A 26780-nucleotide genomic window follows, 5' to 3' on the forward strand; every position below is an offset into this window, starting at 1 on the left:
ATCAGAGATAGATGGCACATACGATAAACAAGTGGGGTAAAAGGTCAGTAATATGTGAATCTGGGTAAAGGATACCTGAGTGTTCTGTGAGCTATTCTTATTCTTGCAAATTTTCTATAATTTTGAAATTATTTTCAAATAAGAAGTTAAAAGATTTTAAAGAATTAAGTCCTTAAGTCCTTAATATATGTATTATTCATAAGCAGGGGAGCCCTGCACATTCCAGAGAATCAAAAATATTTGAGGAATGAATGTCCAGTTCAAAAACCTTCTTTATTTATGTTCATGACATTCACCTTTCCATGCTTTCCAACATCCTGTTCCTAAATCTAGCTCAAATTACACTAACATGAAGATAAATTTGTGGATTGCATAATACAATATATATGTATACATATATATATATATATATATATATATATATACTATAAGCAAAATACAATATATGTGTACAAACACATATGTGTTTATTAGGGTCAAGTTGTCATTCTAACATTTCATATTTTAGCACTAAAAAATCAGCATTCTACAGGACTACCCAAGTATTGTAAACTTAGCTATCTCTTTCATCTTTTAAACCACTTTCTTTTTTTTTTTTTTTGCAGTACGCGGGCCTCTCACTGTTGTGGCCTCTCCCGTTGCGGAGCACAGGCTCCGGATGCGCAGGCTCAGTGGCCATGGCTCACGGGCCTAGCCGCTCAGCGGCATGTGGGATCTTCCCGGGCCAGGGCACGAACCCGTGTCCCCTGCATCGGCAGGCGGACTCTCAACCACTGCGCCACCAGGGAAGCCCTAAACCACTTTTTAATTGAATTATACTTAATTTACAATGTTGTGTTGTTAGTTTCAGGTGTACAGGAAACTGAGTTAGTTATATATATATATATATATATATATATAAGCTATCATTTTTAATTAAGATTCTATGTGTTAATTGCTGGTTAAACAAATAGAATAAATGTGGGTCAATTCCTACAACTCAGAACACCTTAGAGAACTAAATTCTTTGATAATCAACAAAGACCCCAAATAGGTTAAATTCCATTTCTGTAATGCAGCGAGGTAGTCAAACATATTAGTACAGGTCTATAAGGTTGACGTCTTAAAAATATCTGACTGTGGTCAAAGGTAAATTTCCTTAGGTAACAAAATCTTTCTCTAATCCTTTTATCAATGGATCATTATTCTAACAAAGAGTCCTCATAATGTCACCAGCTTGGACAGGAAAACATTCAGTTAAAATATTTAAATGCTATTCAAACACCAACAGGGGCTGTTATTTGAAGCAAATAAACTCTTTAGGGAATAAGGTAAAATGTAGTCCATGAGGTCAGCTCTGCAGACACAGCCTATGATTCTGCTGTATAATAACAACAGCAGCAGCAGCTGGCATTATGGATCTCACACTATGTGCCCTGCTCAATTCTCAATGTTTTATAGGGCCTCAATCCTCTTACTCTTCCCGTAAATTCTTCGAGGTAGGTACTATCATTAAGTCCATTTCACAGATGATGAAATTGAGGCACTGAAAGGTTAAGTGATTTGCTCAAGGTCTAGTCTAAAGCAGAACTAGGTCTTGAACACCAGCAATCTGGCTCCAGAGTCTGTGCTCTTAACCACTAGTTGTATTTATTTAGATGAAACACAAGCCGCTCGGATTCAGCTTTCAACTGTGAAGGTGATTTTTAACTACGCATTCGTCTAGCTTTTACTTCCTGAGATTTCCTCCCAGTTCATGTTGCTTATACTACCTATTTAACTTCACTATCAGTTGTATGTTAATTTCTGCATTAGGGAAACCCAACTGGTAGGCAAAGACACCGGATTATTGTTTTTTAAAACATGATTTATGATCCAGGAAGCAGGAAATGCAGGAGGGTTGATCTTTTCAGGATTCCAAGCCAGATTATTAGAATCATAGACTCTCACGGCCCCATAGGATGCCTGAATCTCTGTAGTTTGACCCTGACTCAAGGCCCCTTCTATTGTCCAACAATCCTAATTGTTAGAAAAGTCTTCTTAATGTCAAACCTGATATCTGCCTCCCCTTAGCGGCCCTGTGGAGTCTAATCCTGCTTTTGCATAATAATCCTTGAGGTACTGAAAGGGAGACACAACCCCTGTGAGTCTTCTCTTCGCTAAGATAAATACGCCCAGCTGTGACGACCATGAAGCTGGAGACTTAGATTAGCATGAGGTTCACCAAGTGAAGGCTTTGTCTTCCTCACTTGCTGCACCACTCACATTTTATTTTACTTTTGGCCATGCCGCATGCCTTGTGGGATCTTAGTTCCCCAATCAAGGATGGAACACGGGCCCCGGCAGTGAAGGCGCTGAGTCCTGACCACTGGACCACTAGGGAATTCCCACCACTCACATTTTATACACGTATTTGAAACTGAGAGACCAGACTGTTCTTTGATTCTCTCGCCTGATCAAAACTCCAAATCTCAGCTAATCCTGCATTTTATAGATTCAACTCAATTCATTTTACGCACCCAATGCCTTTCAACTGGCTCCATAATTATTGGAAGAAGGCTTCGCCTCTTTCAGGACTTGGCTATGGGCACCTATCCTTGGTTAAGGATCCTACACGCCAGGGTGCCTCCCCGTGGCCCCCTCCCTTTGCCCCTTCACATGCACCACCAATGGGTTGGTGCTCAATCACCTCTAAAATTCTTAGCTGTAAAACAGCCGCAAAGCAGCAGGATGATGATTTATTTTCAACTTCAAACGGGATTTGTAAACACTGTGATAAATGAGGAGAGGCCCCAAAGCTGCATTCCTCTAGCAGGTCCTCTTAAAGGGAAACACACTGCATTTCAGCGTTAGTTGGCATAAATCATTCATTTCAAATCAGGGCTGAACTTCGCCAGCGTTTCTTTCAGGCGCCTTTCTCATCTGAGCCCCTGAAGAGCACATGTCAGTTGAAATTACAGGCAACTGGCCAGTCACTGTGTCCCAGAAGACTAGACAGCACAGATTTCAAATCCATGAACTATGCTTTCGATTGAAAGTGGTACTTGCAATATGCACTAAATAAAGGGACTTTTTTTAGGAAAGAGAAAAGTGTAGACGTGTCTTCAAATGTGCTTGACCTTTCTGTGGTCTCCCTTATTGAGTTTTCACTGCCCACGCTGTTTCCCTTCTCAGCCAGTTTCCTCCTTTGCACCCTGATAAGGTCAATTGATCCCAGAGGGCAACTGGGCATTTCTCCAGGGGTGACACAGAGATTAACTCAATCTTTGATTGGAGAAGGGGAGGCACTGGCAAAGGTCAACTGCAGAAAACCATCTGGATCCATTCACAGCCCCAGTCCTTAATGGCCCCAACTCAGGACACAAGCCATCCACGAGCTTCCCAAACCCTAGACCCGTATCTGCAAAGAGAATTTACCTCATGGCTTGTTTCGGTTGGCCTGGCCTGTGCTAGTGCACACAGTGCTTTCAGTTTGAACATTTAATCATTTGAGATCTTTCACATAAAAATCCAGATTTCTGGCAACACTGGGTCTGCATTCCTTCATAATAATAACCCATTAGACTTGAGAATCCACTGCTCCCTTTCGACAGGGTGTATTTACCCCAGTCCTCACATTCCCCATTGTGTTCTGAGAGAAAGGGCTCTTTACACTTTGTACCTTGCTGACTTCCTTCATCTGTGTTTCTTCCTTGGTTCTGTAGCCATTTACGTTTGCAAACCTGGTAGATATTCTGTCAAAGACTATTAAATCTGTCTTCCTGTCTGTAAAATACTGGGGTTGGCCTTCCACCTCCAAGATTATATAATCTAGTGGCTCACTGAGCAAAAGTGATATCGTGTTGTTCTTGATCCCATTTCCTCGGTAGTCAGGAGGAGGACACAGCACGACCAATGACAGCTGTGACCGAGTGAGCATCTACTCCCCCAGCCCTCCTCTCAGGTATGGCCCGCTCTTCCTCACCATCAACATCATAACAAGAAGAGCCAAGTGGAAGCTGAAGATGAAGTTCAGGTTTGAATGGTGACTCCTATCAAAGTCGTACCTGGGGGCTTCCCTGGTGGCGAAGTGGTTAAGAATCCGCCTGCCAATGCAGGGGACACGGGTTTGAGCCCTGGTCCGGGAAGATCCCACATGCCGCGGGGCAACTAAGCCCGAGCGCCACAACTACTGAGCCCACGAGCCACAACTACTGAGCCCGCGTGCCACAGCTACTGAAGCCCACGCACCTACAGCCTGTGCTCCGCAACAAGAGAAGCCACCGCAATGAGAAGCCCGCACACTGCAACGAAGAGTAGCCCCCACTCACCACAACTAGAGAAAGCCCGTGTGCAGCAACGAAGACCCAATGCAGCCAAAAATAAATGAAAAAAAAAAAGTCGTATCTGATTTTTCAAACTTCCATGCCGACTCACCCATCTGTAGTATGTTCCCAGAACCACCTGAGGGTTTTTTAGCAAAGCCAAGGAAGGAGACATTAGTGAAATGGATAAGACATTTCTCATGCAATGCCGCTGCATGAGTCCTTGCAAGGTCACAACGTGCTGAAATAACAGTCCGTGGTAAATGCTTTATGTGAGTTACGCACATGTGTTCATAAAACAGCATCAAATAACACCTACCTTGGCAAGGAGGATGGTCAGTGGTTACTTAAGGTAGAGAGTCGAGAACTCGTAGATTCAACTTGCTAACAGTGAGAGCCATGCAAGGAGGAATGAGCTGACTTGTCAGGTACTGACTTCCCTGACCCTGAAACTATGCAAGGAGAGGCTGGATGAGCTCTGTCCTAGATACTATAGGAGTTTCCTGCATTGGACACAGGGGTGGGGTGGAGGCTGGCGAAGTGTGGGGAGTCTCCTCCGACTACATATGCTGGGAATTCTCCCTGTGGGTGTGTGTTTTTTCTTTTCTATAACTTAGAAGCCCACCGATTTAGTGTTTACCCACCTCACAAGACGCTAGGATGACCGATATTACATGGATTAGGCTCCAACTTAGTTGGTTATCCAAGAGTGTTTGCTTTAAGAAGAACTGAAATTTGTAACTTTGTACTTTTCAGAGTATGTGACAAGTGACTAAATCTTGCCTGAAATAAATGGCATTACTACACTGAATTACTTTTCAGTATAGAAAATTTAACAATAATAGCAACTGGTATAAAACATGAAGCCCACTAAAGGTCTGGCAAAAAGAAAACATTTTAAAGCCTGACTATAACCCCTTCAGAGGCTACTTAACATCTCACAAGTTGAGCCCTGGGACTGATTAGCAATCATAAGGAAAATTAAAACTCACTGGCTAACACACCATTAGGTTTTCAGTGTGTCTCCACAAAGCTTGAAGTGTTCCTACAACACGAGCACTGTTTTCATTCATATTTTTCATTTTCCACTCATAGTTTGGAACTAAACAAACTAGTTCCATACCTAAGATTACTGTCTTAATTAGCCAGAGATTTAACTTGAAAATCCTGCCTTAGGACACAAGATGTGTGAGTAGCCGCAGAGATTAGAATCCTGCTGCTTGTTTCTGATGTAATATTCCTAGACACAGCCACCCCTGGAAGAAAAAATACCTGCAAAACAAAATGCAGAATTCCCCCAGAGAGGGTTTAGAGCAGAGGAATAGAGACGTGTAGGGTAACAACAGTGAAGGGGGAGGCAAAATCACCTTTGATCCAAAGGTGTTTGGATCAAAAAGAAATGTGTCTGAGCAAGTTTCTCTTGGGCAAAATGCAATTAACTTGTTCCAAGAATATTCCAGGAAGCAAAGTGTGTCTTATTCAACGTGTGACTGATTCACCCTGTATTGTACAAACACACTTCCATGGCCGATAATTTAGACACTGGGTGAAGAAGATAATCATTCCTTCAGGTATCCCCTTGAAACTCCAGAAGTTGGGAGCAGCAGAGGGGCGCCTATAAGGAAATCTTCCCTCGTCAGGTGGAGCTAGAGGCCGGGCACGTTTGTGTATCTCCTTGTAGAGCTGCTGGTATGCTGTGCACGCTAAGTAAATATGAAAGACCTTCCCTCCACCCGGTTTAATGGGAACCCAAGGGCAACATGACCTTAAGCAGTGCTTATCAATGGAGAGCAAATAGAACAACACTAAGGAGGTTGCCCTAAGGAACAGCCAGAAAGCTTCCTAGGTAAAAGCTGGGAGTCTCAGTTCTTTGAGAATGCCAACATGCCCCTTTAGCACTCAGAATATATTGATATTTCCAGGAATGATTTAATGTCACCTCACCAGGTCCTCTTTTTTGTTAAATTGACTCACAGAAGAGATGTCTCCCTTTTGTCCCTTCACCTCGGCCATCATTCTCAGGAAAAAATTCAGCATTCCCGATGAGAAATAACCCAAACAACAAGATCCGTTTGAATTCCGCTGAAACCAATTCATCGTGTAGTGTTAAAAAAATAAATCCTTCCCACTCTCCAAGTAAAATAATCAGGACAGGAACACAGACTTTGAGAGAGAGAGTGCGGTGCAGTTAATTGGAATTAGGGAGCTGAGGCCAGAAAGGACTTTAAAGATCACCTCGAAGTTCTAGAGACAGATAGCAGTGGTGGTTGCATAGCAACGCAAGCATGCTTAAGAACAATGCATTGTACACTTAAAGATGGTTAAAACGGCTGACTTTATGTTACGCATATATCTTAGTCTATTTGGACTGCTATAAAAAAAATACTATACATTAGATGGTTCATAAACAAGAGAAATTTATTTCTCACAGTCTGGAGGCCAGGAAGTCCAAGATGAAGCCACCAGCAGATTCTGATGAGAGCTCACCTCCTGGATCACAGATGGCTATCTTCTCCCTATAATGTCACATGGCAGAAGGGACGAAAGAGCCCTCTGGGGCCTCTTTTATAAAGGCACTAATCCCATTCATGAGGGCTCCACTCTCATGACATAATCACCTCCAAAGGCCCCACTTAATACCATCGCATTGGGGATTAGATTTCAAAATACGGATTTGGGGGCGGGACACATATTCAGTATATGTCAGTATACTTTACCATGATTTTTTTTAATGGGGAAAAAAATCACCGTCAGGCAAGTCCTTCTCCTATCCCCACCCACAGTGTTGGACAAACTGGTTGAGGTGGTGAAGCCTCTTAAGAGTTTTTCATTTGAACAAGGACTACTGAACTATGGTGGGAGCACCACCTCACATCACTGATGAGCAGAATCTTAGCTCCATCTTCTCTGGGTCTGGAGCGGATGCATCCACTAGTGAGAAGTTGCTCGCAGCATCCCTGACCCACCTTACAACCTGGATCTCAGTCAACAAAGAGGGAGATAATCTTGCCATTTGGCTTGGAGAGGAGTAACACCAGGATCCCTCTGTAGGGACACCAAGATCATTTTAAAATAAAACCCCAGTATTACAAAGGATAACACGGGAAAGGTAGGGATGGGTTGGAGTGCGGGTGGATCCCACTGGAAAAAGTACACATACAAACAAAACAAGAATCACCGCAAGAGTGTATCGAGATACATGGTTATTTGAAAAATACCTAAAAGTGGATGACATAAAACAAGGGGGTGCAGTTACTTCTGCAAATGAGGATGCTTAATCTTCAAATTTCACATGAATACATAAAACACTAACCACTCTACTCTTTTTTTGTTGCTTCAATTTCCTCATCTTCAAAGCAGAAAAATCCTCAGAACTTCCCTGCCACCTCGGGAAGCCAAAATTACCAAAAACGAACACCCGTGAGATTGCTACGCAAATGAAACCTTTCCACAGAATGCTGTAACTTAATTCATACCTTGATGGTACACCACTCAATGAGGACAGAAAAATAAACATTTTCCGAAACGAGCGTGGTTTTATTTGACTAGACAACTACCATATGGCGGTTGTTTTCTGTCCTCATTTTACAATAACCAAAGACTGCACTGGCTTATTTGCTTTGGTTTGACAGATGATGGTCAAGTGTAGCATTGAGATTATATCCTCCGTGCCCTTTGTAAAGGAAAACAACGCGCCATCAACTTTCCTTGCAGAAAATGCTTCTCCTTGCTTGTCTGGGGGATTCTTCAAAGCCCTTCGCCCTCTGCCCTCCAAAAGATAAATAAAAATAAAGCAAAATGAGTACCAGGTGGCAAAAGCTGCCTGAGACAAGTTTGAGAATCTTAACTCAAGGCTAGGAAGAGATGCGTACAGCTCAGTGGAATCTACTGAAAAAGTAAAGCAATGCTGTCTCTTCTGTTGTTATCTTCAGTCAGACTCTTGAATGATGTGGGTATAAGATAATTCTACACTCTGTTTAGTTAAGCGTTAGAAAGTCACAGATGGGCGCAAAGCCTCACTTGCCCGCTAACACTGATCCTACCATCTATTCCCATCCTGATGGGGCCATTTGAAAGGAAAGGAAGAGTTTACAACACTCTTTGGCTTTGCACATATTTAAAAAAAAAGGTAGGACTGTGATCCTAAGGACAATAGTGGCCAGAACCAGATTCTAGAAATGTTGTATATGGACTGGTGGGGTCCTGAGAGCCTGGAAAAATGATTCCGTAGCTTCACAAGGCTGAACATGTCCTCCGGAAATGAAGTGACTGCCCTTCTCCATTCAGCTCTCGGAAAACTAACAACACATAAAGCTTTCCTAAATGTAAAATGCTTAGGGAAGAGGAGCGTTCTCGATAATCGCATACCCTGATTTACTTAGTAAGATTTTCCAGACACAACTAAGGTTCAAAAATTAGAATATCAGGAAGTATATTTTAAATCAAAGTCTATTGAACATCATTTATATTTTACTGATGAATTTATAATGACGGCGATAACAACAAAAACTATTAGTAGTATTACAGCAGCCACCATTTATTAAACGTATGCTCAACATCAGTGTTTCTCAGACTTAAGCAAGCATCAGAGCTCCCTGGAGGCCTTGTTAAAATCTTGCAAAACTGAAACTCTATACCCATGAAACAATAGCTCTGCATTTTTTCCCCTCAGCCCCTGGCAACCACCTACTTTCTGTCTCTGTAAGTTAGACTGCTCTAGGTACCTCCTATAAGTGGAATCATATAGTATTCGTCTTTTTGTGTCTAGCTTATTTCTCTTAATATAATGTCTTCAAGGCTCATCTGTGTTGTAGCATGTGTCAGAAGCTCCTTCCTTTTAAAGGCTGGCTGAGTTTCCCCCGCATATAGAGACCACATTTTGTTTATCCACTTACCCATGGATGAACATTAGAGTTGCTTCTATCTTTTGGCTATTGTGAATAATGCTGCTAAGAACACAGGCGTACAAACATCTCTTTAAGACCCTGCTTTCAATTACTTTTGGCTATACACCAAGAAGTGGAATTGCTGGATCATATGGTAATCCTGCGTTTACTTTTTTGAGGAACTACCATACTGTTTTCCATAGCAGCTGTACCATTTTACAATCTCACCAGCAGTGCCCAAGCGTTCCAATCCTACATCCTCTTATTTTTGTTTTTTTGATAGCAGACATCCTAATGGGTGTGAGATGGTATCTCATTGTGGTTTTGATTTGCATCTCCCTAACGATTAGTGATTATATTAGTGATATTTCCATGTGTTTACTGACCATTTGGATTTCATCTTTGGAGAAATGTCTATTCAAGTCCTTTGCCTTTTTAAAACATCAGATTGTTTTGTTTTTGAGTTCTGGGAGTTTTATATGTATATTCTGGATAATAACCCCTATCAGATACATGATTTGCAACTTTTGTCTCCCTGGTCCCTGAGTTTTTTATTTGAGGTCTGAGAATCTGCATTTCTAACAAGTTCCTAGGTGACGCTAATCCAGGGGCCCACACTTTGAGAGCCACTGCTCCAGGGCAATTATTGTTAAGCACTTCACATATTTCATCTCACCTAAAACTCACATTATCGTTTTTGTTTTACAGAAGATGAAATGGATACTCAAAGAGGTAAAATTTGCTCAAGCTTCTTCTAACAAGTGGTAAAAAGCAGGGACTGTCACCCAGCCCTCCCAAGCTGACATCGCACTGCACCATCTCTGCCACGATAAGTCAAATAAGGTTCACAGAGAATACACTCTAATGACCAAGGCAATGGACTTGAGAGAACAGGTGATGCTTTGCAGGCTCCGTCTCTCTTTGTTTAAGTCAGGACTAAAATTCTGGACCCCCTTCCTTGGATGTTATGTTCTGGCTTCATTAAGATGAATTGAGAAAACCAAAGGAATAGTGCTTTACGGCATGGAGGAAAACGGCGGCACGAGGTGGGGATGAGACACGCCGCCAAAGTACAGCCAGACCAGACTGACCTGCTGAATGAACTTGCTCAAAAGCCACATGTTTGGCTTTGGTAGATTAGGCAAGTGTTGTGCCTTCCTCCCAGAGCTGTCTGTGTTTAGACATTGCCCCGATAGCAGCCTTCAGTCGGGACCACAAGTAGCCCAGAGGGGCCCTTCTTTGTGTGCATGGAGAAAAGGCACCCCCCAGACACACAGTACCTGGCCACGCCCGCCATGATGGTGGGTTTCGGTCCCTGTGTCCTCTTGAACTGGGCACTGCCCAGCGAGCAGCCAGAGGTAGTGTGATAAGGTGGAGAGAGACCATCCTGATAAAGGTTAGTGTTACTATTGGTTAACAGGGGGTGTATATAGATATATAGATAGAGAGGGAATATATGGCCTCCTGATTACTCACTTCCATGGATAACCAAAGGCTGGTGGTAACCTAATATCCATGACGGTTTTCAGTACTGAGAGTAAAAACAATTCATAGTTTCGTGAATTTGTCAACTTTGGTGTGTACTTCATGTCATTACACCCAAATCAGTGCCCTATTCTGATGTAAAGCTGGCTATTTAAGGCCAGCCTTGAAACTCTATCCCTTATTAAGCAATTTTTTAAATCCACCCCTCACAGACACCAAGCCCTACAGTATTCTTGCAGAACCTGGCGCTTTGCGTTGGACTTCACGGCTGCAAAGCAAAAGCGTGGTGGTTCGTAGGCACTTCTAAACAGAAAATGTGGGGAAACCAGGATGGAGACGGGGGCTTTATTCGTCTTCAGATGTTGACATTCCCCAGATCCACCGCAACAAAAACAGAATTAAGATGCAAAAGGAATTCAGAACCTTCCTTTGCTACCCCAAGCCTGGGAATCTTTTCAAATTTAAATGAATATCTGTCAAACTAATTAAGAGAAGATGCAATGCTCTCATTCTGTGCTCATTAGAGGACAACTTGCAGGTCATAAATTCCTCAGGCAGTGGGAGTGAATAGGTCTCTACACCCTTGCTCAATATTCCCGGCTTTGTTTATTTCCAGTTCAGCCTGTTCATCTTCTAGACCCAGAAAGACCACAAAACATGTCTTGAATCAAGTTTTAATTCGGTAAGACAGAAATGGATAAGATTATAATGAGATGTTGCAATTGGTGCTTTTAGTCAACAGAACTGGAGGAAATGACGAGTAATCATTTATATCTGAGTGGCATCTTTGTTTTCCAAGACATTTTATATTTATGAGCAGATTTCAAATCTCAAATGTTTCATACAAACACACACAGTTCCCACCCACCCCCCATTTTTGCAGATTCTGAAACTGAGACTCAATAAACTGATTTGGTAAAATACATGCACATTGTGTCAGAGTCTGGGTAGAGTTTAACATTCCAAAACCACTCCCTGCAGGCCCCGCCAGCATTTATCGGACGCTTGCCAGCTACCCAGTCCAATACTATGTATTTAATTTAATGTATATTTATGTAATTAATGATGGGGGTAACTCTGCAGGCAAAGATATTTACCCCCACTTTATAGATAAGAAAACTGAGATTCAGAGCAGTTATCTTGCATCACACTGGTAAGCAGCAAACTCAGTAGAAAGCATGACTCTTTAAAATATTTGCTTATTTAAAATATATAGTATCGTGCTTTTGACAAATTCTTGGAAATCTGAAATGATAAAGAATGAGTCTGTATCTAAATTTTTATTATTAGAAAGAAATTTAACTGTAGCTTTTAGAATTTCCACCAAATGTCTTTGAAGATGCATTTAAGAAAACAAGGATTTTCCATCTATTTAAAGACTATACCTTTTCCTTATTTTTTTCTGTGCTCTGGGATTTATGCCACTAAAAATACAATTTTCCCTTCTTCAGCAATTCCATTAGGCTTTCCCATTAGCTGAGTTGCACAGTGCCTCAACCACGTGGGCAGTTCTATTTGACCATTTCCTTATTATTTCTTCCTTTTGCTATTTATATCTTAAATCAGATTGTTATAATTTCTGCTTACCCAAGTTAGAGAGATGGGTTACACTTACTTGCTCTCTGACAGCATACTAATAGTTTAATGGGATACACAATAGCTAATGAGATACAGAATTTGAGGCTACAATGCCGGTCAAATTCAAATCTAACTTATGGTGTTCATTATTTTTCCAACACTTCTTAGAATTTTTATAATGAGAACTAGTCTCTTCCACTAACAGGCAATAAAATGGGGCTTCAAAAACCTCTTCTGAGTTGAATGTCACTGACACATCGTTGTTTCCTGGGTAAATCTCGGCTCTCCACCTCTCCACTCATGTTTGTAATTAAGGTTTACCCTGACGATGTCGTCCAGGCCATCACCTCCACGGCAGTGCCCACACTGCTGAAGTCAACATGAAATAGACCCAAGTTACCTTCATACAGCGATCTCTCCACACGTAACCTCACACTGATGCTCTTAGCACCATGGGGATATTACTTTTACAGCCCACGTTTACGTTGTAGAAGAGGGTATTTAAATCCAAATCAGTTTACTGGCAAGGCCTTTTTAGCACTGAATCAAATGCGCATCTACTTTGCCCCTTGAGGAATTCAACCCAAAAGCCACATTACATTGATTTTGACATTTTAGAGACAAAATGTACCTGAGACATCAACTAGTTCATATTTTTAATTTATAGATGAGTAAACCCTCAGCTTTACATATTCAAGTACTTCATCATTTATTTGAAATTCAATCTATAGAATGAATAGAATATAATTCTTAGATCTCTTATTTTGAAGGCGATATCACTTCTGTCTTATAAAACTTACAATTTTAGTGTTTCTACATCCTTCTTCTTCTCCCTTCCCACTGCTGCTTTTAGGTGGTTACGACTTCAAAAGTTTCAGACACTGTCCAACAATTACTAACATGAATCCTTGAAAAATAATGATTTCTAATATTTTCAGGGCATTCCTTAGATGGATGGTTCTTATTTTAACATTTTAAGAAGAAAACTGAGACTTCCAAGAGATCATTTTGATAAGTGCCTTTGTTTGCTGGAATAACACACAGGCAACTAAAAGGGAGGTACGTACCTAAATGATGTAGCTAAGCTAAGCTCAAAAGCCATCACGTGTCTTTACTAAGGAGGGCAAATGAGATATGTTTCTAGGAAATGAATTGAAAAATCAAAGCTATGAAACCGTCTCCATCTATTTATGCACAACATTTTGATCCTATCCTGCTTTAGGGACAATAAATATAACATGTCAGCAACTTGGCATAAATGGGGCCAGAACATATCTGATATCAACATCCCTTACAGCACAATCATCCAAACCCCCAAGTATTACACAGGCTAAAAGAGTGGAAAGCATCCTCTTTGAAGGCAACCAGAAGCTCACATTCTAATATGTGTCCCCTGTTGCCTGAAGACTAGGATACATTGGAGGCTTGAGAATCCAAGGTGCCGATCTTATTCCAATGTTTCACATGGTCAGACTGCATAGAAAGCCAGAGGATTTGGTGATAAACCAATACATCTCTGTCCTGTTAGTTCCAAAGTATGTGTGTTTTAAAACATGACTGTCTCAAGGACCACGAGCTGATCAAGATTAGGTACATTTACACCACATTAGATTTAGGCAAGCTGCAATGGCCCCATCCATTAGTCTCCCAATTAGTACAAATGCAGAGTAATAGAATACAATGCAACAATGACAATGGGGACAATAAAAATAACTAACACTTATTGAGCACTTACTGTGTGCTAGTTACATGCATTGGCCCATTTAAGCCTTCTCTGAGGAAAATACTATCATTCTCATTTTGAAGATAAGGAAACTGAGGCAATGGGAGAGAAGTGATCTGTCCAAGGTTCCAGAGTCATAGTCAGTGACAGATCCAGGATCTGAATCCAAGCAGTGTGGCTCACGAGGCTCCTCTCCAAACTCATGTCACACTTGCACAGTGAGCTCCACTGAAGAATCTGAAGATGTACTAACATTCATCACAGTGAAAAGTAATTTGTTTTCCTGCAGGCCGACCAAGAGGGATTCAACTTAAAAACCATTTCCTATCACTGACTGAGTTTATTATTGTAATTAAATTTACTTTTCCCAACTATTTACCAATCTTCCTCCACTAGTAAGCCTGGGTACTAGTGGGTGATCTTTCAAAGGAAAGCTTTTGACAGAGAACAAAAGCAGGAAAATTGACATAGGGCTGCAGCAGTCATATAATCATGAATTTATATAATTTTACAGCTTTTGATAAAGACAAATAAATGCATAGCAAAATGTGGATTAACTTTATACCTTGCAGGATAGAAATGCATAAAATCTGGGGGAAAAGCCCTTTGTCCAACTTTTTCTTTTTGAGATGATGCGACTACCTATAGGACTTTGTAATTTTCTTTTAGGTATTCTAAGTCTCATTGAGGCTTTTTTCTATCATGAGCAGCACTTATCACGGGGGTTGTGTTGGAAAGTACTCCATCAATAGTTTGTGAAATAAAGATAATCAAGGAGAACAGAGAAGAAAGAGCAAAAGGAAAGTTCTATGATTCCTCCCGGATGGCTTCACACTTGACAAGTATTGGAAAGGCCAACCTTCCCTTTCCCTGAAGAAGAGTGTTGAAACGTGAGGCATTTCCTCACCCAGGCTCTCTCTTCGGCTCCTTCCTCTATCACCACAGAACAGCTGTGTGTCCAAAGAGGGCTAAACGTCTCTAGTTGAAAAGTGAACACTTAGTCAATCTGGTGGTTGTTTTTTTTCCCACCCACAATCTCCCAAGCAACTGGCCTGATGATTTTTTTGGACTGAAGTGTCTGACAATTTGAGAGTTATGCAGAAAGAAGCCAACCCAGACTAAACCTGCAAGAACGATTAGTAGTTGTTTCCCTATACAGACAGGAAATAAGTTCAATTCTCAGAAAGCAACTGGAAGGCTAATTTCTCACTGAAAAAGACAGTCCAGTATTGGATAATAATCACCTGATGCTCCCAAGAGCCATTATTTAACTCGGGATCTCTCAACCTCGCACCACTTGGGCCAGAGAGTTGTTTTTTGTGCGGGCTTCCTGGGCACCGTAGGACCTGAGCTCTCTCCACTTAGAGCCAGCCAGTAGCAAAACCTCCCCAGCTGTGACAACCAAAACCATCTCCAGACCTTGTTAAAGGTCCCCTGGGGGCAAACCACCTCCAGTTGAGAACCGCTAATTTAGATATTTAACTGTGACCGAATTTTCTCCCTTCTCTGTCATAGCAAACAAATTATGGATGATTCATTGTCAACATTTTAAAGGCTTTTCTCTTTCTTTCTCAAAGGCATGATAGAGTTCAGCGTAGTATAAAGGACAGACTTTACGCTCTTCCTGGTCTCTGACTCTAATTCTCGTGGTTGCTTCACAAGGATTCAGTGACAATCAAGAACAATAATAGCTCATGCTTAAATGTGTGTTTCTTACCCCAGGCACTTTAACAATGTGAATTCTCACCACTCCCCCTTTTACAGGTGAGACAGAAGCACGCTAGTTGTTTGGTTTCAGTTACAGGGCAGCATAAAACATTTTTAATTCGTGAAAGCATAAAATGGGGGCATTTACAAAAATATCACACCTATGGGCAATGAAAACTGGCATGGCTATCAGTGACATTCCAGAGCAATGACTGTCCCTGAGTATCTTATCAAGACCGTTTCTTGATAAGGAAAGTTAAGCACACTTTGGGTGCAACTGGCTAATGAAATCACATGCTAGTAGTTAACAAGAAATGTTCTTCACTGAATTATTAAATGTAATCTATCAAGTGTAGCTTCAGTGGTGGATTGTATCCTAGAAAAACATCTCAGTCACCGGAAAATCAAGAGTTCCATAGTTCTCTGCCTTGTTTCCAGTGGTTCCTATAGTCTAATGGTATGCTTCTCTATCCCCAGCATGGTCAGCTTAACCTCTGAAAGGAGCAGGCAGTCTATGGAACCCTCCCTCTGATTCACGTAGCATGCACATTTTTCTCCTTGGGCCAACCCATTAAGAAGGCAACATTACATATATGCACCATCTAACGGATGGCAGCCCAAGGAGTGATCAAAGTCTGCAAAAGCAAATTGTATCTCTTCTTAATGTCTGAACACTGGCATTAATAACGAGAATAACAACGGCCATTGATACCACCACCTGTGACCAGCATGCTACCTGTCAGGCCCGACGCCAAGCACTTTGCTTTCATTACCCCTTAACCCTCACACAACAGCTCTGTGAGCTGAGTCATATTTCTCCCATTTTACAGATGAGGTTCATAAAGGTAAGTATCCTGCCCAAAGTGATGGAAAATAATGACTTGGCATTCAAACCCAGGACTATTCAACTTCAAAGCCTGAGCTATTATCCCATCATGACAAGCACAGGGAGACAGAAAGAACCCTGCTCGCGTGTCCACTATCAGGAAACGAACAAAAAAAAAAAAAACGCTTTCTCCAAAGGAATGGGGAAAGGGTTTATATCATTTTACTCTTGAAAGAATAAGGGTGAAGAACTAGCTGTCTGCAGCTGGGCATTACTATCTTGTAAAGACTGGTTATCCACAGCAGGAGGTTTTGCTGTACTTGAAAGGGGAAGTGACCATTTTCTTTAATATCAGCTAGCCATTCTCTGAACGGACACAGCTCAAGACCAGGGTGTTTTCCCTCTATCTCAAAAGCAACTATGAAAACCTTCCTTTTAATCTTTAACTACAGGCTTATATAAGGAACTTTTTACTGTTACTCAACATTTAACACCTTAGTACATACTGTGTCAAAGTTCTCGGGTTTATCAGTCTTTTCTGGGAAGCCAGAACTTACCGCTGAACCGCTGAAGTTAAAAACCGGGGAGTCATCCTAATCACCTCTTCCTCCCTCACCCAGAGAGCCAGCCTGTCATCAAGTCTACCTGTTCTACCTTCTAGATGTCCAATCCACCACTTCCCCCCCTTCGCCTGCCATAGCCTTGGTGCAGGCCTTCACTATTTCTCACCTGGACCAGTTGTTGCTCACTAGTTTCTGCTCCTCTAGACCTGCCATCTTCAAAACCACCCTCCAAAATGTAGCCAGAATGGTCTCTCCCAAAAATAAATCTGATTTTGCCCCTGATCTACCTTTTTTTAAAAATTGAAGTATAGTTGACTTACAATACTTCAGGTACAGAGCAAAGTGATTCAGTTTTGTGTGTGTGTGTGTGTGTGTGTGTGTGTATTCTTTTTAAGATTCTTTTCCAATATAGGTTATTATAAGATATTGAATATAGTTCCCTGTACTATATAGTAGGTCCTTGTAGTTTATCTATTTTATATATAGCGGTTTGTATCCACTAATCCCAAATTCCCAATTTATCCCTCCCCCAGCCTTTCCCCTTTGGTAACCATAAGTTTGTTTTCTATGTCTGTGAGTCTGTTTCCATTTTGTAAATAAGTTCATTTGTATCATTTTAGATTCCACACATAAGTGATATCATATGATATTTGTCTTTCTACTTACTTCACTCAGTATGATAATCTCTAGGTCCATCCATGTTGCTGCAAATGGCATTATTTCATCTACCCCTGATCTGCCTTTTAAATTCTTCATTAGCTCCCCATCACCTTCAGGGTCCTGTTCAAACTTACGAGCATCCTCACATATGTCCTCCAATCAAAAACTACCAAATATATTCAGATATATATTCAGGTGCCCACTCGGCACCTTGTGCAAATTACACAAAGGCACCGCCTAATCCAGGTGGGTGAAGGTGCTCCAGGGAGCAAAGCCTGGGCCGGATTTCAGCCCTGCTCCCACCCCATCTCTGCCCGTCCTCTATGTGGGTCACAGGTGCACAATCAGCCCTACAGCCTTGGCTTAAGGTTCTCTTCAAGCACCTCTTCGTTTACTCTGTCTAGAACACTTTTACCTACTAATCTCTCTACCCAACTCCTATTCATCCTCATGAACATCAAGACAATCCTCTTCCCCCAAGAAGCGTTCACCTATCCTAGGCTACAGAAAAACTTCGTCCTAATGTGCCTGTCCATTTCCCCCACTAGACGTTACATTCTGTGAAAGCAAGGACTCTGTCTTTCAGCTCTGCCTGCTTATAAAGCCTAGCACAGTGCCTGGGAGACTGCAGACCAATAGTTGCTGAATGTCAAATGAACGATGCCTCTTGCTTTCCTTGTCTTGTCACCATGTAAGACCCCAGCAGTTTGGAGATTAGGCCACAGGGGGGTCTGCTTCCTCAGATTACATAATCCCTACTCAAAAAACCAGATCTCACTTAGCAATCATTTCATTAACCCATGATTAAGAAGAACAAACATCTTAGATTTCGACTTCCTGGCCCCTCCTGTGAAGTTTGCTAATACAACTGTCATTGACTATTTCGTCTTACACCAGATTCTCTCCCTTCTTTTTTCATCTCCCCCTCCCAGACTTCTTCTACTTAACGAGAGCCATCCAGCTGGATGGCGGATGTGTGTGCCGGGGTGCATGGGGTAGGATTTGTGGTACTCTCTGCTTTCATTAGTGTTTAGATGTTTCCATAATTTAAAAAAAAGTGAAAATAAATATTTAAAAAAATAAAGAGTTAGCCACACTTACTGAACCACAGGCTCAACTTTTTGTATTTCTGCCTTTCCTGGGGTCTTCCCCATTGGTCCTTTATGGCTCTCCCAGTCAGCCCGCCCCTGATGTCCACACTGACTTCATTTACGACTTTGCTCAGTTGTGCTACTCACTCCTTCCTCAAACCCCTCACTAATTCCCTCCGGATACAAATACAGAATTCTCTTCTCTATTCAAGTCAGGCCACAGGAAGCAGAGCCTCCAGACTTTTAAGTCCCTGTCAGAAGCACTTATATACCTGAAATCTAGCTATTTTACTTGTGAAAAATGTACTTTTCAATTGGGTGTGAGCCATTTGAGGAAGGACTGGACAGCTATCACACAGTTTTAGTCAGAGGTGTTATTGTCTCCCTGTTCACAACTATTCTAAGGGAGCACGGCCCTGACCAAGCCCCAGCTGCAGAGGTGAGGCTGGACCAGCTCTTCCTTGGCTACAAGCAGAGTCATTCAGGTTGTTGCCCACGGAACGTGGAACTGGGGGCCAGGACCTGAGTTAATAAGGTGATGAAAGCTTGAGAGCCAGGGGGACACGTGGTGTAGGACCCATGGCTGCGTGGTGAACCAGTGCCGCACACAAGTGGACGTGGGAGGACAGAAACCCAGAAGTTGGGGGAAATGCATCAGACACGATTTTGTGGTTGTTATTGCAAATGATACAAGTGACATTGAACCTACAGAGAAATTTAAGCAAAAATGGGGATTTCTTGGGAAGGTCAAGAATGGAGATAGCCTCAGGGATTGAAAATATTTTCAGGTTCTCTCCCTCATCCTTATCTCTTTGGGGGTGTGTGTGTGTGTGTGTGTGTGTGTGTGTGTGTGCGCGCGCGCGGTAGGATGGTGGATGGGGATGCAGAAAATAACCACGGAGCAGAGAACTTCAGTTTTATTTCATCCCATATTAGCCACTTCAAAAAAAGAAAACTCTGCCTTCTCTTAGATTGTGTATAAAATCTCAGGGAAGAACTCTGATTTGCCTGGCTTGGACACAAGCTTATCTAAGACAGGTCCTTATGATTGTTTATTCAATGGTTACTGTCCCCTTCTTCCTCACAAACAGAATTCTGATCCCACTGTGGCATCAGGTGACTATGTACCCAGGAAGGTGGATCCTTTCACAGCCCCAAGAGATAAATCATCTTTCATCTACACCAATCATGGTACTCTGACTCCCCTGCTGGTTACTAGTCCAGGCATGGGTATAGGACAACGCTAGCTAATGGACTCTGACCCAAAGGAAAGTTTGTAGGAGAGTTTTTGGAAAGTGTTGCTCATTCTTACTAAAATACACCAAAGTGGGACTCCTTCCTGCCTTTAGACAAAGTTGTTCGAAGACATGATGCCTGGAGTTGCAGCAGCCATCTTGTAATCATGAGGGACAAATCTGAAGATTAAAATCATCATGCAAAGGATGGTAGGATGGAAATAGATAAACCTGGAGCCTTGATGACATCACTATGCCATTCAATTAACCCTGGAACGACGTCCTTCAGGAAGCCAGTCTACAGGGAGAGTAATGGAACCAATGCTCAAAGTCAACTGAAATGAGGGACTATGTAGTCCAAGGAGAAAGTGAATAGCTGCCTACTTGCTAAGGTTGGTGGTTCCGGACCTCTTGCTATGTGTCAGGCAGTGTTCCAAGGGCTTTATATGTATTACCTCATTTAATCTACACAACAACCCAACAAAGTAGATACTTTCCTTATTCCCTACTTTTCAGATGGGTAAAACAAGGTCCAGAAACATGGAGGAATTTATCCAAGGTCACAAACACAGCAATGCCAAGGTGGGAATTCACTCACACTTCTGACTCCTTCCGACTTAATCATTAGGTTAAACTTGGAAGTGTTCCTGGCTTGCTGCAGTTGGATTCCTCAAGCTTCCCTCCTACTCTTTCAAAGAACCCTCTTTTTATTTGAGCTGGTCTGAGTTGGTTTACTTTTACTGCACCCAAATGTTCTCTCAGGCCCTGGCATTGGCCAAACTCAGGCTTCCTTTCTCAGTTCCTTAATAAGCCTGTGAATCTCAGTGTCCGTTTGTTAAATGCACTGAGTCCAAATCCCATTTTAAAATCCTGACTTGGTGGGATTCATGGTTCCCTGGTTCGCTCCTTCCCCAGTTGTCATGTGGCCAGTGTTAGTCTGGGATCTTTTAGGGGTACTATTTCTAGTGTGATAGGACTTGTTAATTATATAGAATGTTAATGAGCACTTAATAAGAGAGGAAGATGTTGACACTGCCCCATTATATCCTCACCTGTAATTTTACCTGGTTTTTAACTTCTCAAAGTTTTTGCATTGTGACATCCTGCATTCACATATATCTCTGTGGCTCTGTGAGATTAAGAAGGCATTTCTATGGCCTTACTACTGTTTATTCATGTCACACCCTTACTTCCTCATTCATTCAACAAATATTTGAGTATCTGCCCTGCCCCAGGCACTATGCTAGGCACGGGGTATCAACAGTTTTCATTCTTTGCCCTCACAGAGGGCAATAAAGTGTAATGATATGCCAGATCATTTTGTCTCTAGATCAACAGGAGAGCTACCACAAATGAAATAGGTTCACAGGACTAGACACAGCAGTTTACGGGGACATCCTGCTGGCCGACTGCCTGGGTTCAAATTCCAGCTCTTTCACCATATGACCTTGGATTAGTTACTGAACTGGTATCTCAATTGTTTAATAACCTGTTAAATTGGGATTAAAATTGTAGCCTTGTCAGTAGGCTTTTTAGGAGAGCATTGTTATTAATCATTTAGAACGTAAATACATTCAAGTATCTGCTCAAAAGGAAAAGCGAGCTATAGTCTATTCCACCCACTGATCGTGACTAAGCAACTTCACAGCAAGTAGGGGCAATATGACAACACGCTGATCTTGGAATCTGCTAACACGGAGCACAGCACAGTCAGTGTTGGGAGAATTGGGGCCCCAGGCACCAGGACCAGGGTCACCATTGCAGGAGGATGACCCATCTGACCACCCCCCTAAATGAAACAGAGCTTCTACAATCAGTTGTTTCTTGCTCTCAGAATCCCCAATTTAAGATGTCGGTTAAAGAAAATTTAAGGTGGGCTTTCCCTGAAGAATTTAGTTTTCCATAAGCATATCTTGGAAGAAAGTAGAACCACAAATCTGGAAGAGATCTTAGAAGCCAAGCTGTCGTCCAAATGTTTGATGACCCCTCTGCCCACTGGTTGCCCAGCCTCTACTGGAAGATTTCCATTGACGAGGGTGCACGCTTTTACTTAGCCTTTCCCTTTATTGATAATCTCTAGTTATCATCAAGCACTTCCTTTTGTTGTCCCCAGACCACTTTTCCTGGTTCTGGAGCAGGGATAAGATAACCCTGATTGCAAATGATGTCTTCAAATGCTTGGAGAAGAGCAAGCATTAAAGGATGCTTTAATCTCTCTCCTAGTTTCTGAGCTAGTCACTACTTGACATGAGTTCCTACCAAAATCCTTCAAGTTCAAAGGAGGAGACTCAGAGGGGTGTCCAAGAAGATCATTTTGAAAGAGGGGTCTCGAAATACCCAGGAAAACCAATCTTGCTTCTGTGCTCAGGAGAGAAGGAGAAGACATGGATTCCTTGTTTTCATTATATCTGCAATAGATTCCTCCCCACCTGGGATCCTGTGGCCTGGAGAAGGGGATCCGTATCAAAACTCAAACATGAGTACATTGTGATAGCATGTGAATTCAGTGGAATTCAACAGGACATTTATAGCTGAAACTTAAACCAAATGTATCAAAATACACCTGTCCCTAGAGAGTATGGACTTCATACTTTCCTAATAGAGACAATGGTGTAGCTTAAACAAGGCCAGATTTTAAAAAGTAAGCTTTTCCCTTGTATGTTTGAAGGTATAGAATTGGGACCTTCTTAGGTGATAGAATTGAATAGCTAAGGGGCCAAGGTTGGGAGTTTAATTCTCATATGAACAATCAGCTTTAATCAGAACAAAACCTTCTTCTGTATGCTCACATCGTCCTATCTTTAAATCCTAGGTAGTGGTAATAATAAAGAAATGAACAATGGCTAACAGTTATTTATAGAAGATTTTTTATGTGGGAGGCACTATACTAAAGGCTTCAAACAAATTATTTCATTTAAACTTTGCAACAGCTCTGCGAAGTAAGTTCTCATAGGGTTCATTCAGAGTAAATGTCAAATGCCTTCCAATGGCCCAGAGGGCCCTGACCTTTGACCCCGCTGCACTCACCTGGCTCTTCCTCACACGTGCCACCTACACTGTCCCCAGGGCCTCTGCACTTGCTGTTCTCTCTGCTTCTAGCCTCTTCCACAGCTTACCCCAAGGCTCAGTCTCCCACCTCCTTCAAATCTTACTGAGTCTTCCTTCATCACCTTCCTCAAGGGGCCTTCTCTCACCACCCTTTAGAAAATTGCAATATTCCCTGCTTTAGGTTTTTCCATAGCAGTTATCATTTTATAACCTACAACGCAATTGACTTATTTGGGGGGTTGTTATCTGTCTCCCTTGACCAGAATGTATGCAAGGATTTTTGTCTACTTTTGTTCACAACCCTAAACCCAGCACGTAGAAACACAGCTGGCATGTGGTGGGCACTCCATAAATACTTACTGGTTAAATTTTACACATAAGGAAATAGGGACCGAGAGGGTAAGTGGTCATGCTTTTCATAGAAAGACTTCATTAGGATCCCACGTACCAGAAACCAAACTCGGAGTATACATACTTTTCCCAAGAGTTGGTGACATTATTTTTAACCATTGGGGGCAATACATTCATTCTGAATAATATTTCCAAGAAACACTAGCAATCAAAAATGTAGGGCTTCCCTGGTGGCACAGTGGTTGAGAGTCCGCCTGCCGATGCAGGGGACACGGGTTCGTGCCCCGGTCCGGGAAGATCCCACATGCCGCGGAGCGGCTGGGCCCGTGAGCCATGGCCGCTGAGCCTGCGCGTCTGGAGCCTGTGCTCCGCAACGGGAGAGGCCACAACAGTGAGAGGCCCGCGTACCGCAAAAAAAATAAATAAATAAAAAAATGTAAAGATATATTCCACATGTGTACTATATTCAAGAATTATATACGTGTTGGAACAATCACTTGTCAGAATATTTTTTGACTCTACAGGAAAACTTTATTTGATGAGATTTGAGGATATATATTTTTATCCTCTTCAGTTTTTTAAATGAAAATATAAATATTTAAATATATAACAATTTGTGTGTGTCTGTATATGCATATATATTCTCATGAAAACATTTCCCAGGAAGATGGGAAGATGTTTCCCAAGAACAGCAAGGATGACAGCTTATAACACTCCTTTATAGATGTCACTCAGATTCGAGGGCCATTTCCCCAGTTCCTTTTGTGTGATTATATTTAACCTTCCTAATAATGCAGAAATCCAATTTGCACATGAGGAACTACGCTTTAACAGGTTGTGCGCCTTCCTAAAATAGCTCGGTATGGGGTAGAATTTAGAACAGAATACGATTCTTTTGTCTCCATCTAGAGTACCCATCCCTGTACTCTCAGCTGCTGGTCAGGCTTCAGGTGTTTACCATTTTACAGGATCTTCTATCCTGAGGAAGGAACTCAGTTACTATAAATGGCTAACTTAGTGCCCCATCAACTGAAAAATTAAAAGATACAAATATTATTAATACTTGGCCTCTCTCTTTTTCCAGGGTCTGCTCTTACACAGATTTGAGCGACTCACAGTGGAGCCCAGACATCGTCACAGTAAAAGCAACATCTTTGTCTGAAGTTCATTTCACTAACTAAACATCCAGGTTTCTAAAGCTCACATTATTACAGAGGGAAAAAGAAGGCAGCTGCTGACAGGATCACTAAGAGCAACAAATACCAGGAAAATCTCAAAACTCTGACCACTTTTTTCTTAACCAGAATTCTGCCAGTGATTTCTCCACAGCTTTGGAAACTTGTTTTCACCTCTACGCTTTTCCAAAAGAGAATTCTACCCCAGGGGGAAAAAAAATTAAGACCTCAAACCAAGTTACAAATTGCTCATTTAAAGAACAGGAATTAAGGATGTGGGGGGGCTTTTCTTCCTTAAAAGCTCATCACTCTGTAGAAAGAATCCGAACCCTGTCCTGATTCTTCCTGAGCAGTGGAGCAGTTTTTGGTTTTGTGTTAGTTAATTTTAATTAAAAAAAAAAAAAAAAGGCACCATTCTTGAGAAGCTGTTGCTATGAGACTTCCTGGGCCTCAACAGATGGCCACAGAGCAGTTCTCAGCCCCAGCTCCGGGCTCTGAAGCCCTCCACTCAGGCATACCATTAACATTCCTGAAATACTTTCGGAGGCGAATGCGGGCCAGCCGCCTTCAGACTAGCTCACCCGCAGCTCCTGGCCTGGCCTCCCTGGCCATGGGGCCTGGGTTGAGATTTGTTATAAGTGAATGATCAGGCCTCGCTAGGAAAAGGCCATAGCACAGATGTTGCCTCCTCCTCAGATGAGGCTTTGGACAAACTTTACCAACACACCCCTGGGGTTTTGAGTCCTTCTGGTGAGCGGGGTGGGGGTGGGGCGCACGTGTGTGTGCAGCCATGCAAACACGTGCGCGCACACACACACACACACATGCACACGCAATCCATACCCAATTCATTTCATTGTCTGTAAGCTTCTGAGCCCTTCCTGTTACAGTGATCCAGTTGAGAGCAGCAGAGTTTTGGACTGAAGCCTTTTTAGTGCCCAGAGTTGCTGAGGAAGAGGTTTAAGAATTCCTGATTTCTCTTTTGACAGGAAGACGGAAAAGAAAGGAGAAAAGCAAGGCATGTCAGATTCTACTTTCTCACTAACTTCTTGATGCTGTTGGACAAATCATTCCACATCATCACTTCTCTCCCTCTTCCAGACTGGGATAATGATACTGACCTACATGCATCAGATAGAGGAATTGATGAACCATGAGTAAGAAACAACTGTGAAATCACTGTGTAAATATCAGGTTCACAGGACCAGTCTCCAGTGCTGCCAGGGAAAAGATAAGGGAGGAACTTGGAGACGGGCACATTGGGGTCTAACTGCAGGGACCACCACCCCTGGAGGGCTGGTCCGGATTGCTGACCACGGGGATTTGGTGGAAAAGGTCTACCGGCAGCTTTATCGGTCACTAAGGAGCTTCGGGACTTGGAAAAAAACAAGTGATTCTAGAACAGCCATAGCTTTTCAAGGTGGGGCTCATTTAAATTCCATCCCCTGAGTTGTCTCTGCAAAACCAGGCCCGGAGTGTACGAGCAAAGTCCTACTTAAGTGTCTGACGCCAGAACTCACTGGATCACTTGACAGGCCATCGGAGCAATCCTACCAGTTTCAGTTCACAGACGTTCATCTGTGCTTTTCTCCCCATGATATCAGATGATAGGTCACTGCCACCATCATTTGACGTTTGTTTTTTAATCCAATCTGTGCAACTAGAAGCAAAATGACTTGAGACTACTTAGGTTCCTGCCTTCTAAAATCACCCGTTCGTTCTGACGTAAAACTTCCCTCCCTTCTCCAAAATACGAACATTAGGGTTGCTGGAAGCAATTAAAACCCAAAATAAAACAAAACGTGCCTTTGAGAGGTGTGGCCTAACAAGGAGCGCCCACTTTTTCCTATTAACCAGGGACATTTTAATGAAGCTATCTATAGTGTGGAGATGAGGAAGCTGCTTCCTTTTCCATTTGTCTAGGGCTGCGGAAGCACATCCAGCAAAGGGACATTTTACCCAGTTGTTCAGCTGCTGAGCTCACAGCACCCCTACCCTCCATCCGCCAGTCAGAAAAGTCTGGGGCAAAGGCTGGAATCTGTCTTGAGGGAGGAGAAAAGAGAGGGAGAGGTAAGGGGAGGGCAGTGTCTGACGTGCACGGCTTCATTTGCATAGCTGACCCTTTCAAGCAGAGCCAATGGGGCACACACTGTGTGTCTGGGAGGGCAA

General features: G+C 42.3%; 1 protein-coding gene across 4 annotated transcripts in view; it reads right to left on the reverse strand.

Annotated features, from left to right (window-relative positions):
* Positions 1-26780, reverse strand: part of SHROOM3 (shroom family member 3) — a 197568-nt gene that overhangs the window by 139037 nt on the left and 31751 nt on the right. The window contains exon 2 of one of the 4 annotated variants that reach the window (XM_049709350.1): positions 6713-6799. The exons of the other annotated variants lie outside the window; for them this stretch is intronic. The gene's annotated coding sequence lies outside the window, so the exon portion shown is untranslated. The remainder of the gene's footprint in view (positions 1-6712; positions 6800-26780) is intronic. 4 annotated transcript variants of the gene reach the window in all.

This window comes from Orcinus orca, chromosome 4 (assembly GCF_937001465.1).
Source record: "Orcinus orca chromosome 4, mOrcOrc1.1, whole genome shotgun sequence".
Taxonomy (NCBI): Eukaryota; Metazoa; Chordata; class Mammalia; order Artiodactyla; family Delphinidae; genus Orcinus; species Orcinus orca.